Below are 21898 nucleotides of genomic sequence, written 5' to 3' on the forward strand. Positions count from 1 at the left end.
CATCAATCAGTTTTGTACCAAACATGTTCAATATTAAGTCACTCTGCTAAATAAGTGACGACTCGGGTATTTTTATTATTTCTCATTTAACAGATGAAACGGAGGCACAGGAAAGTTAAATAACTTGCCCAAGGTCGTACAACTAGTAGGCGCCAGGGTTGGTTGGAATTTGAACACAGTCTGACTCCAGAGTCCCATGCCTTAACTCGTGTATCATTCTACTTTTCACTTAACTGATGAATAAACAATCAGCCCTTTGTATCTGTGGGTTCTCCCTCCTCAGATTCAACCAATCACAGATCAAAATATTCTGAAAAATAAAAAATAAAAACAATAATATAACAACAAAAAATAATACAAATTTTTAAAATACAGTATAAAAAGAATTGCATAGCATTTACATTGTATTAGGTTTTATAAGTAATCTAGAGATGATTTAAAGTATATGGAATATGCATAGTTTACATGCAAAGACAACGCCATTTTTTTTTTTTTTTTTTTTTTTTTTTGAGACAGAGTCTCGCTCTGCCGCCCAGGCTGGAGTGCAGTGGCCGGATCTCAGCTCACTGCAAGCTCCGCCTCCCGGGTTCACGCCATTCTCCTGCCTCAGCCTCCCGAGTACCTGGGACTACAGGCGCCCGCCACTGCGCCCGGCTAGTTTTTTGTATTTTTTAGTAGAGACGGGGTTTCATTGTGTTAGCCAGGATGGTCTCGATCTCCTGACCTCGTGATCCGCCCGTCTCGGCCTCCCAAAGTGCTGGGATTACAGGCTTGAGCCACCGCGCCCGGCCGACAACGCCATTTTATATAAAGGATTAGAGCATTTGTGGATTTTGATATCTGCTGGGGTCCTGGAATCAATCCCCTTCAATACTGAGGGGTGACAGTAACTTTCTTGGGAGTGTAACATTTGGTTCTCTAGTCTATTCCAAGCACTTAAAACAGTGCCTGGCACGTAATAAGTGTTGAATAAATATTGAAATAATGAATGAATAATAAGTGAATAAACAGAATATTCTTCAACAAGTGTCAATTCCCTCTTCCTTCCTCTCCCCTAAGGAGGTGGAAAAACTTGAATTCAAATCTCTTGCATTCTCTTTGAATCTGAGATTTTGCACAAAATTTGACCAAATTACATATAATCACGGATCCATCATAAAGATGAATTCAGATAATTAGACCAAAAATACAATCTGCAAATTCCCATGCGATGGATGTGTCTGGAAAATGTATTTGCCTGGAATTTCAACCAAACCCAATGTCCCTTTGAGGCCACTAAGGAGAAGCTCAGCCTGGTGAATAACAGGACATTTGAGTGCTGGGATTAAATGATGATTAGAAGACACCCGTGGCAAAGCTGCCTTATAACAAGATTAATTTGGGGGCAAGAAAAGGGTGGTTATTAATGTGTCCGGGAGACAACTCCAGGCACTGTTTCCCTGATGGCAGCAGGATCTCCAGTTATTTATAGCCACTTCTCAGGAGGAACATGGCACAGGGTGTCCGAGGAGAGAACCACGCCAAGGTGCACTAATGGAACTTTGAGGATAATTTACTGCTCAAGTTCAAGGACTTTTGCAACAAGAAAGAGCCTCTCAAACTCCCAGCAACCTCTACCCAGGAAGGAGATGAATGTGACTGTGCAGGTCTGTCATTCAAGATTCACCATCTCATCAATCTCATCTTCTCCCACCGTCCCCGTGGCTCACTCCTCTCCAGCCACCACAGCCTCAGGCAGCTCCTCAAACATGAAAAGCACGCTCCCACCATAGGGTTTTCATTTTTGTCCTCTCCTCTGCATGGACACACTTTTCTGACATCCTTTTAAACTACAGGCTTCCGATCACCTGATGTTAGTAATTGAAGGTTGCAGTGAGCTATAACTGTGCCACTGCACTCTGGCCTGAGCTACAGAGTGAGACTGTCTCAAAAGCAAAATACAATTAAACTAAAAGTTGAAAATAATAAAATATAAACTTCCTTTTCTGCTTCCCTGCTTTGCATTTTTCTACAACTCTTACCATATCCATGCTTGCTTTGCCCCCAGTTTGCTGTGTGATCTTGGGCTAATCACTATCTCTCTCTGGGTTTTAGCTTCCCATCCACAAAATCAGGGCAGTGGTTGACAATTCTCCAAAATCCTTTCTAGCATTCGCATCCCACGTCTCTGTGTGCAAATAATGTAGGTAAGCTTGATGCTGTGTCTGGTAAACATAGATAGTTTCAGGCTTACTTATCAATAACAAGAAAGTGACATTGTACATAGTCACTTCTTGTTATTTTCAGTAAAGTCACCACCAACTCCCAAGTAGTCAATTCTGAGCCATGGCTCCTAAGAGAAATACACGGTTGGGTTCCTGCGAGGCTCTGACCACAACATTTTCATCAATCAATCAATGCATCACCTTGTTTTTTGTGTATTTGTGTTTAAGGGCATCTTATGTAACATATGTTGATTCAGTAACACAGAGCTCACAGTCACAAGTACAATAACACATTCCTGAGCAACACTTATCCAACACACGTATGTCCTTCTTCAGGCATGTCACAGCCTTTGGAACACGAGGTAGCACTTTCACAGCTTACTTGGGGAACAATTTTAAACAGCAAAGTCACCAAGAAAAAGCACACAAATATGACAAATATGGCACTAAATAGACTGCAAAAAAAGGTATTTGTTTATCACATGAGAGCTGAAACAATACGGCAGAGTGTTGCCCTGTTTTCCCTAAGCTAGAAATGTTTTCATCATCTGATTAAAATTTTTCAGGGCTCTGTACATGTCTGTGAGTGACCGTGAAAGTGCCGTGAGTATTGATTCAGAGGTTACAAATAAATTTTAGCAAGTAAGCAAATTCACAAATACAGAGTCTGGGAATAATGAAGACCGATTATATAGTTTACAAAGATGATTATTATCTGCCTTTCCCACCACAATGTAAGCTCCAAGAAAGTAGGTGTTGTTCTGTTTTGTTCACCACTTTCTCTCTAGCTCCTAGAATATAGTAAACTCTTAACAAATATTGGTGACATAAATAAGCCTGAAAATATCTATTTTGACCAGACACAGTATCGAGTTTATTTAAATTATTAGCACACAGAGATGTGGGATGTGAGTGCTAGAAAGGATTCTAGAGAACTGTCAACCACTGCCCTCATTTTGTAGACGTGAAACTAAAGCCCAGAGAGGGGTAGTGATCAGCCCAAGATCACACAGCAAACTGGGGTCAAAGCAAGCATGAATTTTTTTTTTTACTTTTTCTGTTTTTAGTTTTGTTTTTTTTCTCCAGAAACATTCTCACTTTGTCACCCAGAATACCCAGAATGGAATGCGGTGGCATAATCATAGCTCATTGCAGCCTCAAACTCCTGGGCTCAGGTCATCCTCCCACCTCAGTCTACCAAGTAGCTAGGATTATAGGCATGTGACACCATGCCTGGCTAATTTTATATATTTTTTTTTCTAGAATCAGGGTCTCTCTGTGTTTCTCAGGCTGGTTTTAAACTCTTCGTCTCAAGCAAGCCTCCCATCTCGGCCTCCCAAAATGTTGGGATTACAGGCATGAGCCACCACATCCAGCTGAGCGTGGACTTCTTAAGCTATGGCTCAGAGCTCATTCCATTGTACTATATTTCCAGCACCTTACAGACATGATCTTTGTTATTATTGGGATGTCTCAGAGCATCTGACTCAGGGCTTAGAACAGAGTGGGTGTTCAATAAATGCTGACAGGATGGATTACAGAAAAGGTAGGGGATATGCCTAGAAGATGAAAAGGCAGACTGCACCTTCAGCGAAAGTCAATCACATCAGTTGGAAAGACTGACTTGATTTTCAGCAGTAGCTCTCTCAGGAAAAAGTTAATGGGGAAGAAAGAGGAGCTCTGTGCGTCAGTCAAGATTTCATGTTCCAAGTAATGAAAAGATAAACAGACTTGCTTTAAAATAAACAAGAGAGAGAATTCATTGACTTGTGCAACAGAGAAGTCCAGAATTAGGGAGAATTTCAGATGTGATTTGCTCCAGTGATTGAAAATAGCATTGGGGTAGCAGTTTTGCAGCTCTGTTTTTCTGTAAATCTCTTAGCTATGTCCTCGGGATAGCTTCTCTCACTAGCAAACTGTGTACAGGAGTCTAAGGTTTAGTATCTACCCAACACAGCATGCAGAAGAAAAGAGCTTCTATGGTCCAGAATTCCCACCTGGAGATTCTCACCTGAGATTCACTGTAATTGGGCTGGCATAAGTCATGTGGTCACCCCTGAACCAATCACCATAGCCAGGAGGGTGGCAGCTGCTGATTGGCTGAGCAGGATCACATGTTCTAATCATGCTGCTAAATATTGGTATCAGCACCTGAAGAATCTTCTATAAAAATTCAGGGATGGTAGAAAGAAGGGAGAGGGGAATGAATACCAAGAAACAATAGTTTTCCACACTATATACACGTATGAGGTCAGACACCTCCAACGGACTTCCAACACAGGAACAGAGATTTGAGAAATTGTTAACTGTTTTAAAGAATTTATTGCTCTACAGATACTATTGCTCCAGGTTCCATGGTAGGTTCTAGGGATACAGAGGTGAAAAACTTCTAATCCTGATCTGCAAAAATAGCTCACAGGTAATTCACAACAGTTGGTTCATAAGATACATGAAAAAAGAGATCTGTTCAAATGCACTATATTAGAAAAAAAAAGGCAAAAAAGAAAAGAGAGAAGAGGCTATGTCAGTGCCATGTCAGTCCCAGAACAAAAACATTGCTTCCGTGTTATTTATTCTTAACAACTTTTTTTTTTTTTTTTTCTGAGACAGCATCTCTCTCTGTTGCCCAGGTTGGAGTGCAGTGGCACAATCTCGGCTCACTGCAAGCTTAACCTCCAGGGTTCAAGCGACTCTCCTGCCTCAGCCTCCCAAGTAGCTGGGATTACAGGCGCCCAACACCACGCCTGGCTGATTTTCGTATTTTTGGTAGAGGTGGGTTTTCACCATGTTGGCCAGGTTGGTCTCAAACTCCTGACCTCAGGTGATCCACCCGTCTCAGTCAGCCTCCAAAGTGCTGGGATTAAAAGCATGGACCGCCACGCCTGGCTTTAACACCTTTTTGAATATCACATGTACACTAGGGACAGAAATGTGCACTCAATGAACCCTTTGACGGTTATTAGTCCCAGAATATTAGAAGCGTTTGGTTTTTCCAGTGACTGTCTTTGAGAGAATCAGTAGCCTCCTCCCACAAGGCACTCTGCATTTCTTACATAGCTTGCAGCATCTCCAACTAGGAAGACTTGGCCCCACATCCATTACAATACCCCAGAGAGACTCCCATAACTTCATTCTCATGCTGCTGTCAGAGAGCTACTCCACTGTGAAGCATTCTAAGTGAGAAAGAAACTGTGGGCAGGAACCTCTCCATGTTCCTTTGATAGCTATCAGGAGGGAGAGGGTTGACAGCAAAATCACTTCCTCTACTTTTACTTGGGGTTTGTGCCAAAGTGTGCTGATCCTTCAGGACTCTGCTCAGATCCAGACTTCAGAATGGTGAGATGTGGGGAGCTGAGGCTGGAACAGTCCCTAGAGGAAGTGCTGGCTCCATGAGTCTGCGGTGCCATGCAGGTCAAGGTAGTGACGTGAGTGGCCGTACGTGCCAGGTGATGGACTAGGGGAATTGCTTGCACAAGCCCTGGAATAGAGTAGATGGTAAATAAGTGTTAAATTGTGTGTAGGAATGTGACAGCAGAAAAGAGGTGCCAGATAATGTTTCCATATTGGTTGCAATTCAAATTAGCTTAAGAAAAAAAAAAAAAAAAAGGAAAAGACAGCTGTATTGGCTGGTATAGCTGGCAAATTAAAGATAGGACTAGTTTTCGGCAGGAGTGGATCCAGGGACATCATTGAGACTGTGAGAGCTCTGTCTCTTTTTAACTCCTGGTTTGCTTCTCTGTAGGTGATGGCCTCGTTCTCACCTTCCAGAGACAACTTTTCTCCACATTGAGGGGAAGGTGGTTGTCCTCAGTCACTGACTAACAGTCTTACAGCTTTGTGACATGAAAAGTAAATCCTTTTTCCTTCTAGCACCTAATCAAGAATTGCAGAGGAAATTGTCCGATTAACCTAGCTTGGTTAGGGCAGAAACCCCTGAAACAGGTATTATAAATCAGAGAAATTGGGTTCTATGACTGGCGAGCCTTGGAATGCATATCCACCCTAATGATAGGGTGGCCTGATTTAGGAAACAAAAATGCAGTATAAGTATGGACTAAAAATGATTCATTCCTGGCTGGGCACGGTGGCTCACGCCTATAAATCCCAGCACTTTGGGAGGCTGAGGCAGGCAGATCACCTGAGGCCAATTACAGGCATCCGCCACCACGCCAGGCTAATTTTTGTATTTTTAGTAGAGATGGGGTTCACCATGTTGGCCAGGCTGGTCTCGAACTCCTGACCTCAAGTGATCTGCCCGCCTCGACCTCCCAAAGTGCTGGGATTCCAGGCGTGAACCACCACGCCCGGCTAAGACTCTGTCTTGAGTCATCCCAGCCACGTTTTGAAGTTACTCTTGCATCCGCTCATAAGTTATAACTCCCAGTATGCATTGCAACAGGAAGTGTAGGGAAAAGAGTGCAGAGTTCTAACTTATGCAGTACTTAGATACCCATTATACCTGATCCACCTTTATTATCACAAGTTCACAGAAATTGGGAGCTAAAGAGATCTTTAAGGGAGAAATAGGAGAATTGAATCATCTTGACCTCCAGGCACATGCCAGACACGACACTAACCCATTTTTTCCATTTTTTCGGTGACTTCCCCATGACAACTCTATATCTTTTATACAAAAGGACTTCTGTAGCCTAATAAATTTAGGCTTTCTTTGATTCTCAACAGATACAGAAACCGAGTTCAGATACAATGGCTTGATTGAGCTCATTTCACTCCATGAAAAAGGTTTTGGAAAAAGAGATTTTTATCTCCTCTACACTGATATTTTATACTTCTTTCAGTCACGCAATATTCTGCATCTCCAAGAAGCTCTCTACTTCTTATTTAACGCTTGTCAACCTCTGCCCCTCTGGCAAATTTCTTCTAATGAGTAGCATCCGGGAAGCCCCTGTTCCCTTTGTGTGCCCCCGCTATCCTCCACATTATGTTTGATCTCAACATCCCACTAAAAATTGGATATTGATAGTAGCCTGTTATGATAATGAACCATTCATGTCTCAATGAGAAAAGGCATTTAAGACACCTGTTATCATTAGTAATAATAGATCATTGCTATGGTGGATGGAGATTTTTTTTTTTTTTTTAATTATTATTGCACAGAAAAGGTCTTGAGAAACAGAGCAATTAATTTCCTGATACCTTACCAAGAGTGAGTACGATGTTAACCTTCACTTTGGGAAGTATTTGTAGGTAATTGGGCATGGCTGCTTGCAAGGGGGAAAGTGAATTATATTCTAGAGTAGCCTCTTGACATATCCCAGCCATGAATAACTACTTTTTTAATGTTTTGTTTGGCATTTACTCCTTCATTCATTTATTTTAGGAACTCTTGTTAAATGACTCCTATTGGTCAGTTGCATGGTTAAATGCTGGGGTTGCAATGACTCAGTTTCATTTACTTATTCATTCAACAATCATGATACTATGTGCAAGGGCACTGGATATTTAAAAATGGATTGTAGGCTGGACACGGTGGCTCATGCCTGTAATCCCAGCACTTTGGGAGGCCGAGGTGGGTGGATCACTTGAGGTCAGGAGTTTGAGACCAGCCTGACCAATACTGCGAAACCCTGACTCTATTAAAAACACAAAAGTTACCCTGGCATGGTGGTGGGTGCTTGTAATCCCAGCTACTCAGGAGGCTGAGACAGGAGAATCACTTGAACCCAGGAGGCAGAGGTTGCAGTAAGCTGAGATTGTGCCATTGTACTCCAGCCTGGGTGACAGAGCAAGACTCTGTTTCAAAAAAAAGAAAAAACAAACAAACAAACAAACAAAAACTGATTCCTGGGTGCCACCCAGAGATTCTAAGTTAACTAATCTTAGTGTAGTTTGGGCATTCTGATGTTTAAAAAACTTTCCAAGTGATTATAATATACATCCAAGCTTGGAAACCATTGCTCTACACCCTTGTACTTAAAGAGTGGCCTGTATTGCCGGGCGCAGTGGCTCAAGCCTGTAATCCCAGCACTTTGGGAGGCTGAGATGGGCGGATCACGAGGTCAGGAGATCGAGACCATCCTGGCTAACCCGGTGAAACCCTGTCTCTACTAAAAAATACAAAAAACTAGCCGGGCGTGGTGGCAGGCGCCTGTAGTCCTAGCTCCTCGGGAGGCTGAGGCAGGAGAATGGTGTGAACCCGGGAGGCAGAGCTTGCAGTGAGCTGAGATCCGGCCACTGCACTCCAGCCTGGGGGACAGAGCGAAACTCCATCTCAAAAAAAAAAAAAAAAAAAAAAAAAAAGAGTGGCCTGTACATCATCAGTATTGGCACCACCTGGGAGCATGTAAGAAATGCAAAATCTCAGTCCCCACCCCAGCCTGCTAAAACCTCATCTGTGCCTTAACAAGACATTCAGGTGGGGTGTGTGTATATTAAAATTAGAGAAACACTGCCCTAGACCATCCCAGAGGATAAACACCATGGCTCCAGCAACCTTCCAAGTCAAATTGCCACAGACCCCCATATCTATTCCATTCCCATTCCCATGTCTTTGAAAAGGGGAAAGATCTAATTTAGGACAGTTCTGCAGTAGATAAAATGTGACTGTGCCCTACTCAATCTATATCCAGACTTTCAAATCCCACACAACCCAGCCAGAGCGCAAGCATCTGCTTCTCCAAGCTGAAAGATCCAGATTTTTTATTATTCCACAGGACCACACTGGGAGGGAACAGAACAACCCCTGAAGAGGACATTTCACCACTGATCAGCTTCAAGAGGTCTCCCGGGAGTCCCCAGATCTCCCCACAACAAAGTGAGCTGACTTTAATCAGCAGCTGCCATCTCATCTGCATTTGAGAGCCCATGAATATGCAAGCCGGTTGAATGGGGTCTCAAGGAAGAGGAATAATTGGCCCCTTACATTTGATATTCAGGACCGCTGTTCTCTTATGGTGCCGTTTTCCTCTCCAGCAGTCTTGTGAGGGATTTAGGTTGCAGCAAATACCATGGGCATTATCCATCAGAACAGGATCAAAGGAAAGAAGGAGTGAGTTTAAAAAAGTCCAGTGTGTGGTGTGATTACTTGATGATACTATTAAATTTCTCCTGTGTTTTGCAACCTCTCTGGAGAGGATTTGCAAATACCCTATGCCTCATTAGCCTTGAGCCAAAGCAGCCCTGAGCTTGCTGCATGGTGGGATGTGTGCGCTGGTACCTATCCCTCTGCAGCTATCTCCACCTCTAGGAAGGGAGAAATACAAGACCTCTCTAAAGGCAAGGTAACGTGGGGTTGTTTATAGACCTGAAGTATACAGATGTGGGCTCCAGAGCAGACACTGTTTTTGTCACTAGCATTTATTCCCTCTTCTTCCTTTAGTGAGTCACTCCCTCCTGGGTGCTAAATTTGCATGGTTTGGAGGGACCGATTGAATCAGGTATGGGTGTGACTCAGGCCCAGCCAATCAGAGCATCTCATTCTTCCAGCCACAGGGATTGGGTGAGGGATGCACATGTAACCCAATAACAGCCAATGAGAATTTAACTGGGACTGTTATGGGAAAGGGCAGGAATTTATACCTGGGAAAATCTAGAATCAGTCTGCCAGCAGTCATGTTACTGCGATCCTGTCTGAGACTAAAGCCAATACAGAGGCAAAAGATGGGAAAGACAATTTTGACCCCTGGATTCAGCCATACCTGAAGTCTGGAGCCTTATCTGAGCCAGTGAATGTCCTTTTTTTTGTTTTGAGTTGGGTTTCTATCATTGGCAAGGGAATGAATCCTAACTGATAATGGGCTGTTTTGTTCATATCCTATTTTGACACTACCTGGGGTTCTGCTTGTCACAGCCGTCACACTAAAGACAAGATAACGTAACATTTAGTCTTTCTAGTAATATCATTGAGCCTCTGCTGTGTCCAAGACACTGTTGTAGGTGTGAAGGATAGTGCAACACATAAAACAGACCAAGTCCCCGCTCTTGTTGAACTTACCTGAGCTTTGAGTCAGAAGGTTTAGAGTGAGGTTCCATTTTACAGATAAAGAAATTAAATCTCAGAGATAGTCAACAACCTGCCCAAGGTCACCCAGAAAACATGTGATGGAACGAGAATTCAAACCCAGATTGGTTTTACCCCTTAGGTCTGTGTGAAAATCTAAACCAGAAATTGAAAACTGGCAAAATCAGACCAGATCATGCCAAAGGATGTGTTTTATTTGGACCATGGTTTTTTTAAAATTTAGAATTATTAGCCATTGCTAAAACTCAGATTTTCTATACAGATCCAGATTTCTCAGTAGTACTGAGAAGTCGAAAGGTCTAGCAGCAACAGACTAGAAGCCTCACTTGGCAATAGCTGGCTGGGGCGAGAGGAGCCTGCACCCTCGAAACACAGCCGCATTCTCCTGTTTGCCACAGTCTCTCCCTGGGCTACGTCTCTCACTTATGTTTGTCCCTTTGGACATTTGAGTTTGCAAGCCCTGCTGCAAGCATTGAAAAGGCATGCTTCGATATGCCCTCATCATTGCTTGAAGTCCCATTGCTTGGCATCTAGCACAGGATCAATGGTGGATCACTCTCATTCTTACCACTTTGCTCGAGATGGGACTGATAGAAGCTACCCATCCACTTGCCATTTGCATATGATTAAACCTTCTGGAAGCAGAGCAATCAGATGGAATCAGCTCCAGGGAAACATATGTATGCCCTGCTGGTCTCCTTAATTTCTGGAGAGGAAGCCCAAGCATGCCCACAGCTTTGCAGGTGTTACAGACAATTCAGTGTTGAAGGCCAACAATATAAGTGAAAGCCAATATGGTGATAGAAATAAATGCACCTCTCCTATGTGTCTGAAGAATGAAGTGACAGATCAGAAGGGGTTGGTTGTTTTTATCATAGTGGAGAGAAAGAAAAAGTTTGGGGGAGAGCATCTAATTTGTTATTGAGCATCGGCTGTGTGCCAGGCACAATGCTGGGTGTTTAGGATACAGAGATGAGTGAGATGTGGTCCCTGCCCTCAGAGAACTCATAACCTAGAGGGAGTTAGAAAGCATTGCTCCCCGCTATGCAGCAATAGACCAATACACTGAGACAGTAGGATTTGCAGCAGAGAAAATTTTAATAATCACAAGGCCACACGAAGCAAGGAAATGGAAGGAATTGTCAAGTCTCAGATCCATTTGCTCAAGAATTTCTGGGCAAGGATTTTTAAGGGGATCATGAAGGGAGTTAAAACCTCACTCTAAACCTTCTGACTCAAAGCTCATGTAAGTTCAACAAGAGCAGGGACTTGGTCTGTTTTATGTGTTGCAGTATCCTTCGCACCTACAACAGTGTCTTGGACACAGCAGAGACTCAATGATATTACTAGAAATACTAAATGTTACATTATCTTGTCCTTAGATGGAGATATAGGAACACAGGATGCTGTAAAGTGCATGAGAACTGCGACACACTTCTTCCTGAAGTGCAAAGGTCACTTCCAGGTAGTGTGAACAGTGTGAGCAAGGAAACAGGAGGGTCAAACAGCAAAGCATATTGGGGGACATGAGGTATGGCTGAAGCACAGGTTGCAAGGGGAGCTGGGGCCCCAGATTAGACAGGAGAAGTTGGCAGGGGCCAGATTGTTATAGGACTAACAGGTTCATAAGCCCACTATGCAGCAATAAACCAATACACTGAGATAGTAGGATTTGCAGCAGAGAAAAATTTAATAATCACAAGGCCACCTGAAACAAGGAAATGGAAGGAATTCTCAAGTCTCCGACCCATTTGCTCAAGAATTTCTGGGCAAGGGTTTTTAGGATCATGAAGGGCAAGGAGGTAGAAAATTGGAATTGTCAATTGGTTGGGGTAAGGGGGATGAAATGATCAGAATATGTAAACTGTATTCTTCTATGAGTCATCTCTTTGCTGAGCCCTTCAGACCAGCTGATGTGGGTAGTTTTATTAAGTGGAACCTAAAGGAGAAACTCCAGCAAAATGCTTATCTTTTTACAATGTCTTAGATTTGTATCTATAGAACAGAAAAGAAATAAAGGATCTTGTGACAAGATCTGTTACCTTCGGATAGTAAACAGTAACCAACTACAAGGAAGTGGACCAAAGGGCAAGCTGGCTTAATGATTACTGCTGATTGTGCTGCAAGCCTGGGTGAATTTTGTTTTTTTCCACTTAATCAATTTTATTATTTTATTTTATTTATTTATTTGCTTTTTGAGATAGAGTCTGGCTCTGTCACCCAGGCTGGAGTGCAGTGGTATGATCTCAGATCACTGCAACCTCCACCTCCCGGGTTCAAACGATTCTCCTGCCTCAGCCTCCTGAGTAGCTAGGATTACAGGTGTGCACTACCACGCCTGGCTAATTTTTGTGTCTTTACTAAAGATGGAGTTTCACCATATTGGCCAGGCTGGTCTCAAACTCTGAACTCTGACCTCACGTGATCCATCTGTCTCAGCCTCCCAAAGTGCTGGAATTACAAGCATGAGCCACCACATCCAACCCACTTCATCAATTTTATAAAGTTTTCTCAGGGACGGTTTCAAAATCATGATGGGTCCTTCATGTCATGTTGAATTACGTTATCATAGGGAGTAAAGAGATGAACTCACGCAGACCTGGGGTGAAATCTCTGCTCCTTGTCTGCCTTGCTGGGTCACCTTTGGCAAGTGATGTCACTTCCCTGAGCCTCAGTTTCCTCATCTATAGAATGGAAAACTATCAGGGCTTACCTAATAGAGTTTTGGCAATGATTAAAATAATGTGTTCAGGTGCTTACTATAGTGCCTGGCACTAAGTATTTAATAAATGTTACTGTGCAGAGCTCCTGAAAGATAAGGCAAGCGGTTAATAATTTCCCCACAGATACTTAATTTGCTGCTGAGGATATGATAAAAGGAGATCCTGGAGAGATTCTGATGCTTCAGCTCCTTTAGGAGAGCACTTCTGCATCCCTTCCCACACCTATGGATGTGACGTGTCAAGTATCTAGGGAATACGAAGAGTTTTAAGAGCCTCAGACAAGAAAAGAAGTTTCTGATTATCTTCTTCATTTGCACTTTTATAAATGTGTTGGGGCTGTGGGTCACTCTGAATTATTCAAATGCTTTCTTAACACGGCCCATGATGAAGTGAGTGCTTTGGACTTGCGCTTTCAGAGGTGACATCATTTGAAAGTCATCGGCAACACCTCCTCTGAGATACCAGGGGAAACTGCATTGTTTAGACAAGTGCTAATAATTTAAGCCTCCTGTAAATTAGGAAGGAAAAAGTGATAAAGTTCAGAAAGAAACAGTTTACATTTGCAATTTGCGTTTGCAATAAGAAGTGCCTTATATGACAGTGGCATATGCAGAGAACTGAGAGGGTTGGGAGAGTGGGGAGGGGTGGTCATCCTGCTCCCCTGTCAAGCTGGCGTGGTGCCTAAACCCCCACCATGATTCCATTAATTTGAGGCTTGAAGACTTTTATGGTACTTTTGGATTTATTTTTTTAAATGCAAATACTGTTATTATAAGAAGGCAAAGATTTTCAGAAAACGGCTTTTTAAATATTCCAGCTATATGCTGTTTATGCCCAAAACCAGTTACAACAAAAGTTTCTGAATAAATGAACAGGTAAATATGCACTGGGAAAATGCAAAAGCAACAGTGGAAAGCATGATTGGTAACAGTACCATCACACAGAATGCAATGTAAGGCCAAAGGCATGCATTTTTCAAAATGAGAGATCATAAAATGATAAAAGGTATGACCCTTGGGGAAAATAGTTTAGTAATGAAACCATCTGCACCAAACTACAGAGCATAAAGGAAAGAAATCAGGCACTATTTGAATCAACATGAATACAGAAGCAGGTAAATAAATCCTGGTGTAACCTTACTATGAATTATTACGCAGGTATTAAAATGGATGAGTTATGTCTGTGTATATTTGGTCCAGAGTAGGGGCTCTCAACCCTGGCTATACATAAGACTCATCTAAACAGCTTTGAAAAATGCCTCTGCCCAAAGTGGTTCAATGGGTCTTCGATGTGCTCAATTACTGGAATGGTTTGAAAACCCCCATGTGATTCCAATGTACAATCAGGGTTGAGATTCATCAGCGTAGATAGACTTCCTTAATGTATTAAATAAAAAAGCAAAGAAAAGAGAAAGGAATAAAAGAAAAAAGAGAAAAGGAGAAATAAATAAGTAAGAGAACAAACATGAAAATGTGTATTTTTCATATTTTTGTCTGAGCATTGTGAAAAATGAGAAAAGATAAATAATACCAAAAGTAAACATTGGCTATCTAATTTGGGAGCAGTGGAATTTGGAGTTCAGGGAGACTAATTATTGAATTTCTTTACATATCACTCTGTGTTATTTGACTTGCAACAATTAGCATGAGCTGTTGTGTAACTTTAAAAAAATCAGTCATTCAACAACAATTAGCTAAGCATCTACTATGCGGTAAGCACCACTCTAGCTTCTGAAGATATAACAGTAGATAAAACAGACAAAATCCTTACTTTCATGGATCTTACGATCAAATACATTTTTAATAAGTTGCAAATAAAATTCTAATGCATTTTTAATGTTAATACATTGGAATAAGACAAGTTGCCTTATCAACTGTTGTCTTTGTGTAATTAAGATGTGTGGAGACAATGGGATAATGGGTACAGATTGGTCGTTCCAGAATGATATCTGAGTTTGGTGGGTAAATAAAGGTCTAGGAATGGACCCTGCGGCCTACAGAGCATGTAGTTCAATTGCAAGTTAATTAGCCATTTTCGCAAGAGGTTGTCTTCACTGTGAAGCAGATGATCAGGGGTCGTTCTGTGCATAAGCTGAATATGCAGTGGGAGGTATTAATAATGGCATATTCCTAAGTTCACAATCTTTCCTTTGGTCCCTGCATGTCCAGTGGCTCCAGCCTCCCAGGCCATCTAAACGCAGGTCCTCAAGAGATTAACAGGAAGGATTGACTGTATGAGCAATAAGAATAGCTTATTGCAGTCTTATCTGAGCCACTTCATGTGCTATATTCATGAAGTCTATCTAACACCTGGGCTTAAAACAGAAGTCTACTGGAAACAACATGATAAATAACCCTCATCCCCCTATTTGAATAAAATAGAATTCATACAACTTCCACAGACTTGAGGCTCCTTAGATCAGAAAGTAGCTTAGGAGTCTACTAACTTTCTTAACTAGTGTTCTGGTCCTGACCACCTCTGGGTTTCTGTCAATATCCTCAGATTCCAAGGACAAAGTTCCCAGCTAGACGTACCTAAAAGTCCTCTGGAGTCCTGTCAAAAGTTCAACCTCAGAACAGTTTTGCAAGCTGACATATAGCCAGGAATAGTTTATGTTTCTGTAAGCTGGGGAGTTAAAACCTCATAATTCATGGGATATGAGGTAGAGTACTCAAAAGGGTATCGTATTAATAGTGTAGAAATGTTAGCCCTGGACTAAAGGACCTCCTTAGCAAAACTTAAAAGTGAGCCCAGAAAGCATCAAACTGTGTACTAGTAAATTTATGTCCCAGAACAAAGCTCAAAAATATTTATAGGGTTACAAAAATATTCAGCACCCAACAAGGGAAAATTCAAAGTGGCTGATTGTGATAAAAATTTCCAGGCATACAGAGAAGTAGGAAAATACCACCCATAAAGAGAAAAAAAATTATTCAATAGAAAGAGAACCACAAATGACAGAGATAAGAGACTAAGCAGACAAGGAAAACAAAACGGTTATTGTTGCTGTATTCCACATAGAAAAGCTCCAATATGTTAAGTGAGAAGACATTTTAAAAGACCCAACTCAAACTTCTAGAAAAGAAAAGAGGGAATGCAACAGAGGGGCAACAGAGGAAAATATTAGTGAATTTAGATGGAACGATTAGTGAATGTAGATGCAGCAGAGAGAAAAATTTGTTAATTTAAAGACAGAAATGAAACAATTCAAGATAAAACCAGAGAGGACAAAAAGACAGAAGATCAGCAGAGCATCAGTACACCGAGTGACAGATTTGTATGGCCTAAAAAATGTGTAATTATAATCCCAAAAGAAAAATGGGGGTAAAAAAGATATATTTGAAGAAATAATAGCTAAAAGTTTGAAATTTGATGAAATCTATAAACCAAGAATATCAAGAAATATAATGAAACCAAAACACAAGAATCATGAAAAAAATGATGCAATGGCATATCATAATCATATTATTAAAACCAGTGAGAAACTAAAAAAAAATTAAACCAGAAAGAGAACAAAGATGTACAGAGGGTCAAAGATATGAATAACAGGAGACTTCTTAGTGGAAATAACTCAAGCCGGAAGACTGTTCAGCAACATTCTTAAAGTACACCACCACCAACAAAATTTGTTAACCTTGAATTCTAAATGCAGTGAAAACGTATTTCAAAAATAAAAGATCTTCTTACAGATACAAAGGCGGAAAAAATTTACCAGATCTATACTACAAGAAATGTTGTAGTTAAAGAAATGTTAAAGAAAATTATTTTAGGCAGAATAAAAGTGATAGCAGAAGAATTTGAATCTACACAAAAGAGTGAAGAGCATCAGAAATGGTAAATGTATAGGCAAATATTTGCCTATGCAGCTATACATTTAGCCCTGGACTAAAGGACCTCTTTAGCAAAACTTAAAAGTGAGCCCAGAAAGCATCAAACTGTGTACTGGTAAATTTATGTCCCAGAACAAAGCTCATTTACCATTTCTGATGCTTTTCTGATCTTATTTTTCTATATTTCTTTATCTTTATTTTATTTCTTTATCTTTCTATATTTATTTTCTCTTATCTTATTTTTCTTATCTTTTGCTTTTCTTTTCTTGTTTTTCAAAATCTCTTTAAAGACAAAATAATGAGAATTTATTATGGGGTTTATAATATATGTAGAATTATAATATATGACAAAAGTAGCACAAAGGGAGATGGAAATATTCTATAGTTAGATTCTTTTTTTATTATTTTATTTTTATTTTTTTCTTTTTTGCAACAGAGTCTTGCTCTGTCACTCAGATGAGTGCAGTGCCGCAATTTTGGCTCGTTGCAACCTTCGCCTCTGGAGTTCAAGCAATTCAAGCAATTCTCCTTCCTCAGCCTCCTGAGTAGCTGGGACTACAGGCACGCACCGCCACATCCAGCTAATTTTTGTATTTTTTAATAGAGACGGGGTTTCACCATGTTGGCCAGGCTGGTCTCGAACTCCTGGCCTTAAGCAATCCGCCTGTCTCAGCTTCCCAAAGTGCTGCGATTACAGGCATAAGCCACTGTGCCCAGCCTAGATTCTTATATTATATGGAGATGGTACATGGTATACTATTACCTGAAGGTAGGCTATGATAAATTAAGAATATATACTATAAACTGAAGGCCACTATTAAAAAGGAAATCCAAAATGTTATCACTAACAAGCTAACAAAGAGACAAATGGAATCATAAATAAAACTCAATTAAACCAAAAGAAGGCAGAATAATAGGGAAAAGAGGAAATAAATGGGACACCAATACCAATATGGAAGATCTAACTCCAATTATGTAAATGATCGTATTAAATGTAAGTGGGTTAAGTACCCCAGTTAAAAGACACGGATCATCAGATTGGCTAAAAAGGCAAAATCCCACTGAAACCTGCCTACAAAAATTCACCTTTACCTAAATACTTGACTGGGTGTGGTGGCTCACATCTGTAATCCCAGTACTTTGGGAGGCTAATACGGGTGGATCATCTGAGGTCAGGAGTTCGAGACCAGCCTGACCAATATGGAGAGATCCCGTCTCTATTGAAAATACCAAAAATTAGACAGGCATGGTGGTGCATGCCTGTAATCCCAGCTACTCGGGAGGTTGAGGCAGGAGAATCGCTTGAACCCAGAAGGCAGAGATTGTGGTGAGCTGAGATCACACCATTGCACTCCAGTCTGGGCAACAAGAGCAAAACTCCGTCTCGAAAAAAAAAAAAAGAAAAAGAAATATATATATATATACTCAATCAGGATAAAAGCAAAAAAATGAAAAAATATACAAGATTAACACTAACCAAAAAAAAAAAAAAAAACCCTGAGTAGCTGTAACAATATTAAACAAAGAATATTACCAGAGAAAAAGAAGGGTAAACTCATTGTGATAAAGGAGTCAATTCAACAAGAAGTTATAAAAATTTTAAACGTGGATGCAGGTTGTAACAAAGCTTCAAAATACATGAATAAAAAGCTGACAAAACATAAAGGAGAAATTCTCAAATGTAATGAATGTGTTCAAAAGCTCTCACTCAACAATTGATAAAACATGTAGACAGAAAATCAGCAAGGATATAGAATAGAATAAGAGAAATAACACTTCGAACCAACTTGAACAAATTGACATTTATAGAACACTCCAGCCAACAAAAGCAGAATATACCTTCTTTTCAGGTACACACAGAACATTTACCAAAATAGACTGTACCCTGGCCATAAAAACTAGATAGATGGTTTTGATGAATAGATTTGATGAAAAGTATATTATCTGATAACAACTGAATTAAATTGTATAATGAAAAGAAATTAGTAACAAAAAAGATACCTGTAACATCTCCACATATTTGGAAAACTAACAAACTTCTAACTAAAACAAAATTGCTCAAAGAAACTACAGAGTATTTTGAAGTGAATCAAACAAAATAAACCATATCAAAGTTTGTGGAATACAGCTAAAGGAGAGCTCAGAGAGAAATGTATAAATCTAAACATCTATTAGAAGAGAAGATATCAAATCGATGATATCAGCTGTAACCCGAATAAACTAGAGAAGGAAGAGCCAACTAAACCAAAGCAGAAGAAACATAGTAAAGAAAAGTACACAAATCAGTGAAGTAGAAAAAAATTATTAAAAAACTAAAAGTTGGTTCTGTGAAAAGATCAATAAAATTTATAAACTTTGCCACGCATGGTAGCTCATGCCTGTAATCCCCCAGCACTTTGGGAGGCCGAGGCAGGTGGATCGCCTGAGGTCAGGAGTTGGAGACAAGAGCAAAACTCCTTCTCAAAAAAAAAAAAAAAAATATATATATATATATATATTATAAACTTCTAGTAAAATTGAACAGAAAAAAAGAAATATGTAAATTATCAGTATCAAGAATGAGAGAGAGGACATTACTCTTGTTCCTATAAACGTTGAAAAGGTAATAAAGGAATAATATTACGAACACTTTTATGACAGCACAGTCAACAACTTAGATGAAATGAGTAAATTCTTTGAAAACCACAGACTACCAAAGTTCACTCAAACAGGAGTAAAAACTTGAATAGCCTTGTACCTACTAAAGAAATTACAGGAGGTGGCAGCCATATTGGAAAGAAAAAAATAAAACTATCTTTATTCACAGACATTAACATTTATGAGGAAAATTTTACAGAATCTACCAAAAAGCTACTAGAACTAATGGGTAAATTTAACAAGGTTTCTAGATATTAGGCCAATATTTTTTTTCCTTTTTATTTTGTAAAAGTCTCGCTCGTTGCCCAGACTGGTCTCAAATTCCTAGCTTCAAGTGATCCTCCCACCTCAGTCTTCCAAAGCGCTGGGATTGCAGATATGAGCCACAATGCCCAGCCAGGTCAATTTGTTTCTAAAACATCTATTTTGTATCTATATCCTGATAGTGAAAAAATGGAAACTAAAATTTATGAAAACAACAGTATTTTCAATAGCATCAAAACTATAAAATACTTAGGGATAAATTTGACCAAAGTTATGCAAGACCTATACACTAAAAATCATAAAGTATTGCTCAGAGGAATTAAAGAACACCCAAACAAATGGAGAGATAGATTGTGTTATTTTTTTTTCTATCTTTTTGCTAAGGATGGCTTTGGCTATCCTGGGTTTCTTATGGGTCCACATAAATTTCAGGATTTTTTTCTAATACAGTGTTTATGGATTGAGAAACTCCATGTTGCTAGGGTGTCAATTCTCAGATTGATCTATAAAGTCAACACACATCCAAAATCCTAGAAAACTTTATTTGTATGAATTGAATAGCCACCAATGAAGTTCATATGGAAATGCAAAGCACCTGCAATTGCCGAAACAATTTTGCGAAAGAGAAATAAAGTTGGAGACCTTGCACTACAAGATTTCAATGATTATTATAAAGAGAGTGTCATCTACACAGTGTAGTATTGGCAAAAGGATAGATCAATGGAGTAGAAGACAGGTCAGAAACAGATCTACATGGATATGGTCAGTTGATTTTTAACAAATATGCCAAAGCCAGTCAATGAAAATGAAGAGAAAACCACCAAATGGGAAAAAATACTTGCCTGTATCTACATATGACAAAGAACTTCTACCTAGAATATGTAAAAAAAAAAAAAATCTCCTACCACTCAATAAGAAGAAGACAAACAACCCAATATAAATATTTGAACAAACACTTCACCAGAGAACATATACAAAAGTTAAGTAAGGTTAGACAATTTTCTCAATATTGTTAGTCATTGGAGAAATGTCAAATAAACCACGCTGAGATACCGCTAACCTCATATATAATGGCTGGAATTAAAAAGACAGACCATACCATGTTTTTGTGAGGATGTGGAAGAATTGGAACTCCCATACACTACTGGTGAAAATGTAAAATGTTAACAACCACTTGGGAACATGGTTTGGTAGTTCCTTAAAAATTTAAACATTCCACTCCTAGGTATTCATCAAGGAGAAGTGGAAGCATATGTCCACACAAAGAAAGATACGTATACAAATGGTCAAAGCAGCTCTATTTGCAATAGCCCAAAAATGTAAACACCCCAAAAGTCTATCACTGGGGGATAAATAAAGTGTGGTGTGTCCATAACATGGGAGACACCTCAGCAAAAAAATTGTATCCACTATTATACAGCAATCTGTGTGAATTTCAATAGATGCTAACCGTAATTATGCTAATTGAAATAAATCAGACAAAAGAGTATATATTAATATTAAATTAATCTGTGAACACAACATTCTAGGAAATTATGAACTGATACAGAGAGAGAGAGTAGATCCATAGTTATCTGGGGATAGGACAAGTGGAAAGGTATAGAGATGAGGGCAGCTTTACAAAAGGACACAAGGCAACTTTTGAGAGTCCTGCATACGCTCATGATCTTGACTGTGGCAATAATTTTACAGAGGCATGATAATGTCCAAATGCATTAAATGGTACACTTCAAATTTGTAAAGTTACTATATGTAAATTATACCTCAATAACGTTGTAAAAAAATCCAAACCCCAGTTCCATGCAGAGAGATGCTGATTAAGTGGCAGTAGGTAAGGTCTAAGAACATGCTAACATAGGGGGTCCCTGAACTGCACTTTGGAAAATGCTGCTGGAAGAAATTATTAATATATATCTTGGCTATACCAGCCCCCGCCTGGAGTACCACATGCTGGCCATGGTTAGCCAGTTTGCTCTAATCAGCCAGGCAGGCAGGCCCAACATAACTGGAACCCGTATTCACCCTTTTGTTCCTCCCCTTCTCTCTACACTGGTTCATCCACAGGTTCCTTTTTCCTTCTTGGCTATCTATATAGTTAGATATATAGATAGATCTATCTATATAGATAGATGAGATGTAATGAGACAAAGGGCCGACTGAGCTGATCACGCACGGCTGTCTGCAGACAGCAAAGCTAAAAGAGCATTGTAACTCACCCTCTGGGGTCTGGGGGTTGCAAGAACCCCCACCTGGATACTG

The sequence above is a fragment of the Macaca fascicularis genome, chromosome 20 (assembly GCF_037993035.2).
Source record: "Macaca fascicularis isolate 582-1 chromosome 20, T2T-MFA8v1.1".
NCBI classification, from domain to species: domain Eukaryota; kingdom Metazoa; phylum Chordata; class Mammalia; order Primates; family Cercopithecidae; genus Macaca; species Macaca fascicularis.